The sequence below is a fragment of the Dasypus novemcinctus genome, chromosome 14, assembly GCF_030445035.2.
Source record: "Dasypus novemcinctus isolate mDasNov1 chromosome 14, mDasNov1.1.hap2, whole genome shotgun sequence".
NCBI classification, from domain to species: Eukaryota; Metazoa; Chordata; class Mammalia; order Cingulata; family Dasypodidae; genus Dasypus; species Dasypus novemcinctus.
In genome coordinates this window covers 2856256-2865784 of record NC_080686.1, presented here as the reverse complement: position 1 = coordinate 2865784, position 9529 = coordinate 2856256, and the positions used below count along the sequence as shown (strand labels likewise).

Below are 9529 nucleotides of genomic sequence, written 5' to 3'. Positions count from 1 at the left end.
GTGGAGCTGGCCCATGCACAGTGCTGATGCATGCAGGGAGTGCCGTGCCATGCAGGGGTGTCCCCTGCATAGGGGACCCCCATGCGCAGGGAGTGCACCCACTGGGGAGAGCTGCCCAGCACAAAGGAAAGTGCAGCCTGTCCAGAAATGGCACCACACACACGGGGAGCTGACACAAGATGACGCAACAACAACAAAATAGAAACACAGATTCCCGTGCCACTGACAACAACAGAAGCAGACAAAAAAGAACACACAGCAAATAGACACAGAGAACAGACAACTGGGGTGGGGGGGAAGGGGAGAGAAATAGATAGATAGATAGATAGATAGATAGATAGATAGATAGATAGATAGATAGATAGACAGATAGATAGATAAAAATCTTTTTTTAGAAAAGCCTGTGTGTCTGAAATTTCAACTAGGCCTAGAGTTTCAGGGTGCCTAAGAGTTACCTCCTGAGAGCCTCCATTTTGCTCAAATGTGGTCACTCTGTAAGCCAAACTCAAAATGTAGATGCATTATTACTTTCCCCCCATGGCAGGATGAGTCCTGGGGATGAACCTCCCTGGCACTGAGGAATTACTACCAATCACTGACCAGTGATGCAACTAGAAAAAGACCTTGAATAAAAGGGCAAAATGGTAAAGACAAATAGTTTATATGGCTAAGAGTCTTCAAAAAAAGTGGGGAGGTCATCAGAGGGGTTGCACTTACATACATCTCAGCAGGATCCCAGAGACAGCCAAAGTATATACAACCCCAGGTACTGGTGGTCCTGAGGGCTATGGAGACACACACATTCTAGGGTAATGACAGATGGCTCTGGAGTTCAGTGCTGTATCAGTGGGCCCTACTTTGGAATTTGTGTTCCTGAGTGTGATGGAGTTGGACTCATATATGATCTTCCTACACATGCCTCTTCTGTCACTTTTACTAAACCTGTGGTTGGTGCTGGGGTTTGTGTATACTCAGGAGACTTGAAACTCTAGACTGGCCATGTGCCAGCTAGGCCCTGAGCCTCAGCAGAGTTACAACTCCTACTCTCTGGTTCATTGGACTTACCCAGGTCAGCTAACAGGGGGGTGAAGATGGTCAACCACCACACCAGGGAACCAAGAGTGCCTACAACCTCAAGTAGAATTGCATCCATCAACCATGTGTGAGCTAAGCCCCCTCTTGATATAGAGGTGGAGTGGACACCACCATCCCAGGGTCCACAGGATGGAGGAATAAAGTATGGATTAGAATGAACTTATTGGTATTCTACTGTAGAACTATTGTGACTAATAGTGGAAGAAATTGTAGCATTAATGTGGAGAAAGTGGCCACAGTAGTTGCTGAGGGCAGGGTGAGGGAAGAGATGTGATATGGAGGCATTTTCGTGACTTGGATTTGTCCTAAATAATATTGCAGGGACAGATGCTGGACATTATATATCAGTCATAACCCAGTGTATTTTTTATTTCATATTTTGCACTTTTCATTTCCATAAAATCTGCTATTTTCTATGTATGCATTCAATTTCTTCTTTGTGCTCCCCCAGTGTCCTCTTAATATCCTTAATCTTTTTAACCGTGTTATTGAATTTATTAAGGAGAGTTGTTTGAACATCTATGATTAGTTGCCTCAACTCATTTATGCCATCTACAGGCTTATCTTGTTTCTTTAACTGTGCTGTATCTTCCTGTTTCTTGATATGGATGTTATTTTTGGTTGGTGTTTTCACATCTGACTTGCTAGATGTATTTATTCTGATTGCAGTTTCTCCCTTTAGTTTAGGGCTTTCTTGTCTTTTCTCCCTTGTTCATTGTGTAGTTGTAGTAGGAGATGAGAATGCAGTTGGTGTTGTAATCTATGGAGGCAGATACTGCCCATGTTGCCCCAGGAATTGATGAAACCTCTCCCACATTTCTTGCCTGTCAGGGGTAGGGGCAGAGCTGCAACCATATTTAATATTCCAAGTTGGGAAGGACAAGACTATCTGTAGTTGCCTGAAGGGACTGATGAAGCTTTACAGGTCTTCCTCCCCTAACTTGGGCAGGTATGGAGCTATAGTTATGGGCAGAAATCTATGCTGTATTGGTCCAAAATGACCACATTTTCCCAGGTAAACAGATATAGCATCAGAACCCCTCCCTGCTGGGGTTGAAAATGGATCCCCTGGAGTGCCCAACAATCTAATCTGTGTGGGTTGAATATGAATGTGCCTGCAGTTGCCCTGAGAGGCTGAGGGAATACTGTCCCTTCTGTCCTTTAGGGGGTGAGAATGGAACCATCAACACCCAAAAGTTCAGTCCCTGTAAGCTGAAAGTACCCACTGTTGCCCAGAGATGCTGAGGAAGTACATCCTCCTATTCCACTGGGTGGTGAGTGTGGTTCTACCTGTGCCCAACAGTTCAGTCCCTTTAGACTGAGAATACCTGTCATAGCTTAGGGAGAATGAGGAAACACCAGCCCTCTCCTATTCTATTAGGGCATGGGGTTGGATCTACAGACATCCAACAGTCCAGTCCATGCAGGCCAAAAATGTCTTTCATTGACTGGAAAAGCTGTGGAAACACCAGCCTGTTGTTATAAGTTCTGTGCCTAGGAAATCTCTGACCCTGAGACATCCCATTGTGCTGGTTCTGAAACATTGCTTTGAGGGCTATGTCTTCATTCCCATTGCCCTCTTCCCTTTCTGATGGTTCTTGCAGCATCTGGAAGGTCAGGTGTTGGAAAGAATTGCCCTGCTGTAGCAGCCTGTTCAAGTATCATAAAAAATTTTGCATGTTAGTGCAAGTTAATGATCAAATGTCTTAATCAGCTCTTAAAATTTCAAAGGTGAACACACTACAGTCATGAATTGAGGATTATGTGACCCAATTTAAAAATTAAATCAGAACTCATAAAAAGTCTCTGTCAACTTTTTATAATATTTTCCCCCAAAATTTTGTACAGACCAGTAGAAAATAAGGGAATGGAGCTATTGTGCAATGGGAAATTTGGCAGAAGATACTGTAACAATTCAGGGCAAAGGCATTAAAATGAAACAAAGCTGGGTTTAATCCCTATTCCACTCCTTATATGATGACCAATTTTCAGAAGAAACTGCATTTGTACAATAATTTAGAGAACAATAGAAATATGTGAATTAACGTTTAATGCACATATTCTTAGAACCCAAAACTTTAAAACTTGACAGTGTATTCCACCCACAGAAACCAAACTTGCGCAAGTTGAGGATGATTATTGCTAAAACTTAGACTTTGGGAAATGCTCAACAACATAATCTTAGAAATAAGCAAGTTCAAGTCCCCAAATTGTATGTCTGTATTGGTAAATGAAATTTCATTATGTAGATACACAATGTTAAGAGAACAAAAGCTGTCCCAAGAGAGCTAACCCAGCCAGCTTGAAGTAAGAAAGGGAATAGCTATGACCCAGAGTCTTCGGAGTTTAGGGCTGGCATCTTCTTAAGCCCTGGTGCCTCTTCTGAAGAATCCCAGGCCTGCTCTTCACAATGGGAAAAATTCTGCTCCACCACCTCTGCTTTGGACCAGGAGACACACACAGATTATGGGATTCAGAAGCTATCAGTAAGTGTCTTTTTATGCTATTCTTGCTTTTTAGATAGTTCTAAAGCTAGGAGAAAATTGGGTGGGGACATTAATCCTAGGAGAAACTCTCCTGAAAAGATAAGGACTGATGATATTAACTCAAAAATCAATGATTTTGGACCAAGTTATCCAAAGTTAAGCTTATATTGGTGAGAGATTAGATTACAGGGTTAAAGAAAAAATATTCCTTAGCCTGGGGAAGGAAAGCTATGTTGGGGCAAACCTACCACTAGTGTAGGGGCAGAGATGGAAACCTAGGTCTCAAGCAGGTGGGTGTTTGGGGGATGCACTGTTATACTTGAGTTGTGGCTGAGGGCCCAGCAGGGGTAGTTGCCCTATTCCTAATTTTGATTTCAACTGTTTCAGTTTTATCTCTTACTGTCAAATTGCTATATTCAACTATGCCCAGAATGTGTACCAGTTTGTAACTCCATGAAGATAAGGTCTCAGTCTCCAGAAGCAGACTGATTTAAAGAGAGCAATTATATCACTTTCATGAATGATCTTCAGCAATTTATCTAGGCTTCATTGTATTATCTGTTTAATGGAGGCCAAATTAGATCTCATTTCACAAAGTCATTTTTATGAATATATTTGATAGAAATTAATGCTTAGATAGTAATGATGCTTATTTTCACTATTACTGATAATGTCATGGGTGGAAACACAACCTTAATGAGAACAATGTAAAACTGATACTTTTTTGAAGCATTTTTTTTCCATATGTGGATTTTTTTTCATTCTCATATCATATCCATGGTGAAATTACATTGTAATACATACTTCTTCATCTGTGTCAAACATTCCATTGACAAAAGCATCATTGGATAAAAATATAGACCTAAGAGACTTGTGGGAATATGGCAGACTAGATAGACAGGAGACATTCTTCTCTCCCAGAAAAATAGCTAAAGGACAGATAGAAACTGTCTGGAAAAAATATTCTAGGGTTTAGGACACCAGGGGAAGGCTGGACACTGCCAAGAATATAGAGGGGCAAAGGAAAAGGACCTTGATGGCAAAAGTGTCAGATAAAGCTGCAGCTGCAGCTGCCAGTGCCCTCCCCACTGTAGAGACAATTTTGAATTCTTAGGCCTCAGGCCAGGGCTACAGAAAAAGGGGGCCACAGGGAACAACCTCCCCAGGAAATGGGAAAGAGTGTGATGTAGCCTAAGTCTGACTCAGCTTTTGAACCATAAATTTGGTCTGCTATGTTCCAGGACTCCTTCCAGGCTGGGAGGGAACACACAATTGTTTGTTTTGGGACCCAGCAGGGGATGAAAGAGATCCATCCCTGTCATTCACCCTCCCTATTGACCAGGACTGGTTGTTGAGGAGGCAGAGAGGAGTGGAGTTATTTCCTAACCAGGAAAAGAGAGGGGGCTGTGAGCGAAAGTTTGAGAATAACTTCTTAGTAAGTTTGAATTACAAGGCTTTTAGCTTCCAGGCAGGATCCTCTATCACACTGATCCAGCCTGTGTTGCAGAGAACACACTCCAACCACTCTTTAAAATGAGAGGGCTGCTGAGGAGCATCTTTTGCTTGCCCACCAAGGAAGTGTATGAGATTAAATAAAAGTAAATGAAAAAAGCAGACTTGGCCAGTGGTTAGGGCATCTGTCTACCACATGGGAGGTCCGCGGTTCAAACCCCGGGCCTCCTTTACCCATGTGGCACTGGCCCACATGCAGTGCTGATGAACACAAGGAGTGCAGTGCCACACACCCCTGCGTAGGGGAGCCCCATGCACAAGGAGTGCGCCCTGTAAGGAGAGCCACCCAGCACGAAAGAAAGTGCAGCCTGCCCAAGAATGGTGCTGCACACACAGAGAGCTGATACAACAAGATGATGCAACAAAAAGAAACACAGATTCCTGTGCCACTGACAACAACAGAAACGGACAAAGAAGAAGACACAGCAAATAGACACAGAGAACAGACAACCAGGGTGGGGGGAGGAGGACAGGGGAGAGAAATAGATAAATAAAATCTTAAAAAAAAAAAGTAAATGAGAGTCTTTTTCTGGCCTTTACAGTCTCCCTTTCCAAGGCACTTGAAAGAGAGTCTGCAAGCCATTACTGGTTTCAGGGTCTAGATTTGATGAAAAAACAGGAACAATCCTAAAGACCCAGAACATATTGAACCAAGAATCAAAAAACAGCAGTAACACAGAGCCTCCTGCCATTAAGACTCTATGAAACAGAGGGAAATTGACATCAAAGCAAACTCAATGTTATAACCAGATGTCTAGATAGCAGCCAAAAATTACAAGCCATACCAAATAAATGGAAGAATGGCCCAAACAAAGGAATATAATAAAAACCAAATGAGACACAGGATTTGAAACAAATAATCAGAGATGCATACAAATTCCCAAAATCAAATGAGTTGAAAATCAGTATGAATAAAGAGATAAAGGACATTTAGAAGACACTGAATGAGCATAAAGAATTTGGAAATCTGAATAGAAAAATAACAGTGCTCATGGGAATGAAAGACATAGGCATGAATGGATCATATAGCCAGCACCCAGCCATGTTGTGTGTGGTATTCCACATTATTAAGCACCCCTTCTTAAAATTCTTACACCTATGAATTTCTTTTACTTATTGAGCCATCAGTCCATGACTTTTACAGTAAGTATCTCACATACACTGATGGTCAAGGAATTAAAACCTAGAATGTTCCCCATTGTGTAGGTGGGGAGACTGGGTAGGCACTGAGAGGTAAAATGACAAGAACAGGACCACAAAATTGATAAGAAGTACTAGCCAGATTTGAATCCACCTGTTATCTATTCATAAAAGGAATCCTATCTGCATCCAGCACTTCTTACTGTGGGGAGGGATATGCAGATGAAGTTCTGCCCCGTATACAGGATGGCATGGTTGAGGAGAATGAGGAGCCAGCAGTCCTGAGGGAAATTTATAGACGTTTTATCCAATGAGGGCTGTCAGGTAAGGGTGATGACCTCACTTCTTTGGGGGTGACATCACTCCCTTGGAGATACAGCACAACAGAACTTGGAACCCTGGTAAGCAGGCACTGAGATTCCACAGACAGCCCCCTACCCAGATCACTTAGAGAAACTCAAGAGAGCAAGATATACTCATTCTGCATTCCTAGGTCCAGAAGTACTAGCCTCAGGAATACTGGGAATATGACTTTTCTCATTGATATACACATTGGCTCAGTTCCTAACCGTGAAGACACTGGTCATTAGCCAGGATGTTCACAAAGGTAACATAACATGGCCTAGCATCATCCAACTCTAGTTATGCCACCACTTTCACTCTACCTGGGCAGTTCCAAATCCCCCCTTCTTTCAGTATGTGGGAAGCATGAGGAACAGGTCCATCTTGATCAGGAGCCAGGGTCTTCAGGGTTTGGAAACATGGTGGACCTTTCAGGTTCATAACTCAGGTCATGGATGACTGATGGGAAAGCAAGTGGTGTTTGAGGAGGCAATGGTCAATATTAATGTTGGACTGGTGCCCAATCCAAGTGGGCTAGTAGTGAATTCAGACACCCTTCTCTGTCTGATCTGGTTTGCAGATGTAGTATTGTGTGCATACCCTGCAGCAATCACCAGGCAGCCTCCTGACGACTCTTTCCTGGCTACTGGACACTGTGTTTACAGGGCTCCACACAGAAGGTCAACAAGGAGAAGCTCAAGGGTCCCTGCCAGCACTGCATTCAGGTGAGAGCACATGGGGTGTCATCTCCACACCAAGGTCCTAAAACACCTGGGGGTGGTTGGAGGACCTGTATGATACCTAATGCCTTCCTCTGAAACCCTCCAATGGATTTGCCATCTGTGTGGCCCACGATCCCACTACCAAAGACTTCAGAGCCTTCGACCTCACCTACCCAACCACTCTGGGAAGCTTCTGTTCTTAGTCAGGTAGGAAAGTCACTTAACACACATTTGTAGGAATATCTGAAAAGAGATGCCAATATTGTTTTAACTGTCACTGAAGTCAAGGTTACCTGTGCTTTAAAAAAAAAATTGTATTTTTTTTTGAAGACACATAGATCATACCTTGAACCCAGGTATCACCTGGAGGAGTTGACTGGACTATACTTCACACCTTTTCTAAGCCACAAAGATCTTCATGTCTCAAGGGTGATCTTGACTCTTAAGGAAAAGGGAGCTTTTTATGATAATAAAGAAACTCACTTTATGGTATGTGCCTGTGTAAAATGCACTCTCACATAACACATCTCCTTGAGCTTTTCAGTCCAGGAATCTCGTTCTGCTGAATAATATTCCATAAGGGATGCTGCATATAGCAACAGTTCAGCCCTCTCCCTGCTCTCAGATCTTGAAGGCATTCTTTTCTCGGATCATTTCCTCAGTGATGCAGGGATCATCTTCATGTGTCTTAATGAACATTTTCCCCTCCCTGCTTGCCAGGATAGAATGTCAGGAATGTGATGGCTGAGCCACACACCTGCATAGGAACATATAACAGCTTGAGCCAAACAAGCTTGAAAAAAAGTTCAGAGGTTCTATTCCCAGCAAACCCAAAGTGACTGTTAACATTCTCTTTCATTCTGGCCAATCTGGTGTCTGGGAAGAAATGGCACCACTTGACTGCTTTGCATTGCAATTGTCCATTTAGAGGTAGAGCTCACCAAACAGCCATTTGACTTTGCTCTTTTCTGACGCTTCTGTTCAGATCCTCTGCCCTGTGGAGGTCTTTCTCCCACCTGTAAATCCCTGGCATTTGCCAATTTGTTGGTGCAGGGTTCACCATGGCTACAAATTCTCAGAAGTCCCTTTAATTCAAAAGACAAAAATCACTGGGTTGTTTGGAAATCCAAGGTTTTCTCATAATCCTGACTTCTCCATGCACTGCTTCCAAAGTGGGAAGGATGAAATGTGAGCAGACCCTTTCCATCCACATCTGGAGCAGACCATGCTTCCCATAGGACTGAGGGAATATCATGTGGCCCCAACATGAATGGCTCTGAGTTCTGATTTTCATGACCCTGAGCAGCCACTTGAGCATTCCTTTTCTCAGGAAGGGGATGATTTATGAGGTCTCTGGAGATCAGTGGTCTTTCCAGGCAATGAAACAGGGAGATCCTGCTGCTTATCAGCTACCAGAATGATGGGAATGTCCAATAATTTAATTATTCCATCATGTCAATGCATTTTTGAAGCCAGGAACTTGTTTTGCTTGAGGGACTCCTGCCCCACTTCTTGCCTCAAGGTACAGAGGGCCTGGGCAACACAGGTCTGCACTGCTCCATGCTCCTAGGATACATGGGGCAAATGCTGACCATGTGCTCCTGCTCTTCCCTTTCCCAGTGTGGAAACAAGTTAGCACTGAAGAGGGCCCAGAACAGCAATATGCACACAGACAAGATGGGCAATTGGAAGATGCTCATGTAGCCCCTGGTACCTGCCAACCTGGAGGATGACCTAGTCTACCTAAACACCTTCCTGGCAAATTACCAGGACTTCAACTCTATCAATTGTGTGATAGGCCAGCTGATTATAAGGTGAGCACCTGTCTTTCCTCCATAGTGATGGTTCTTCCACCCACTAGCTGTGGGTGCACTGAAGCCTCTAGCCTCAGTTTGCTTCTCTGAAAAATGGGCTGGTAGCAAAAACAACCTCCTGGGGTCCTCATCAAAACTAAGTGGATTGAGCCATTGAAGGTGCTTCCTTTGAAGAGAGGCTGGTTCACAGGAAGGCCTTGTCTGTGAGTAATAATTTCTTCTCCACTTGAAGAATTTCTGCCTTAAAGTGCCCTTTGGGATCCTGAATTACCATTGAATATAAGTTTGAGAGTCCATATATGTCAGTTAACTACTTGATGTAGCCTGAGCCAGGATCACTGACGAGTGGTAGAGGAGCTGGCTGCACCATTACTTGTCATGAATAGTGCAGTCCAGGTCTCCTTCATTCAGGAAATAC

The 9529-nt window shown here is 43.4% G+C and overlaps 1 long non-coding RNA gene across 1 annotated transcript; it reads left to right on the top strand.

Annotated features, from left to right (window-relative positions):
- The first annotated feature begins 6757 nt into the window (after positions 1-6757).
- On the top strand, positions 6758-9105 carry LOC139436368 (uncharacterized). Its single transcript, XR_011645581.1, has 3 exons — positions 6758-6840; positions 7156-7300; positions 8918-9105. It is a non-coding gene; the product is annotated as an uncharacterized lncRNA (long non-coding RNA).
- Positions 9106-9529: the final 424 nt, after the last annotated feature.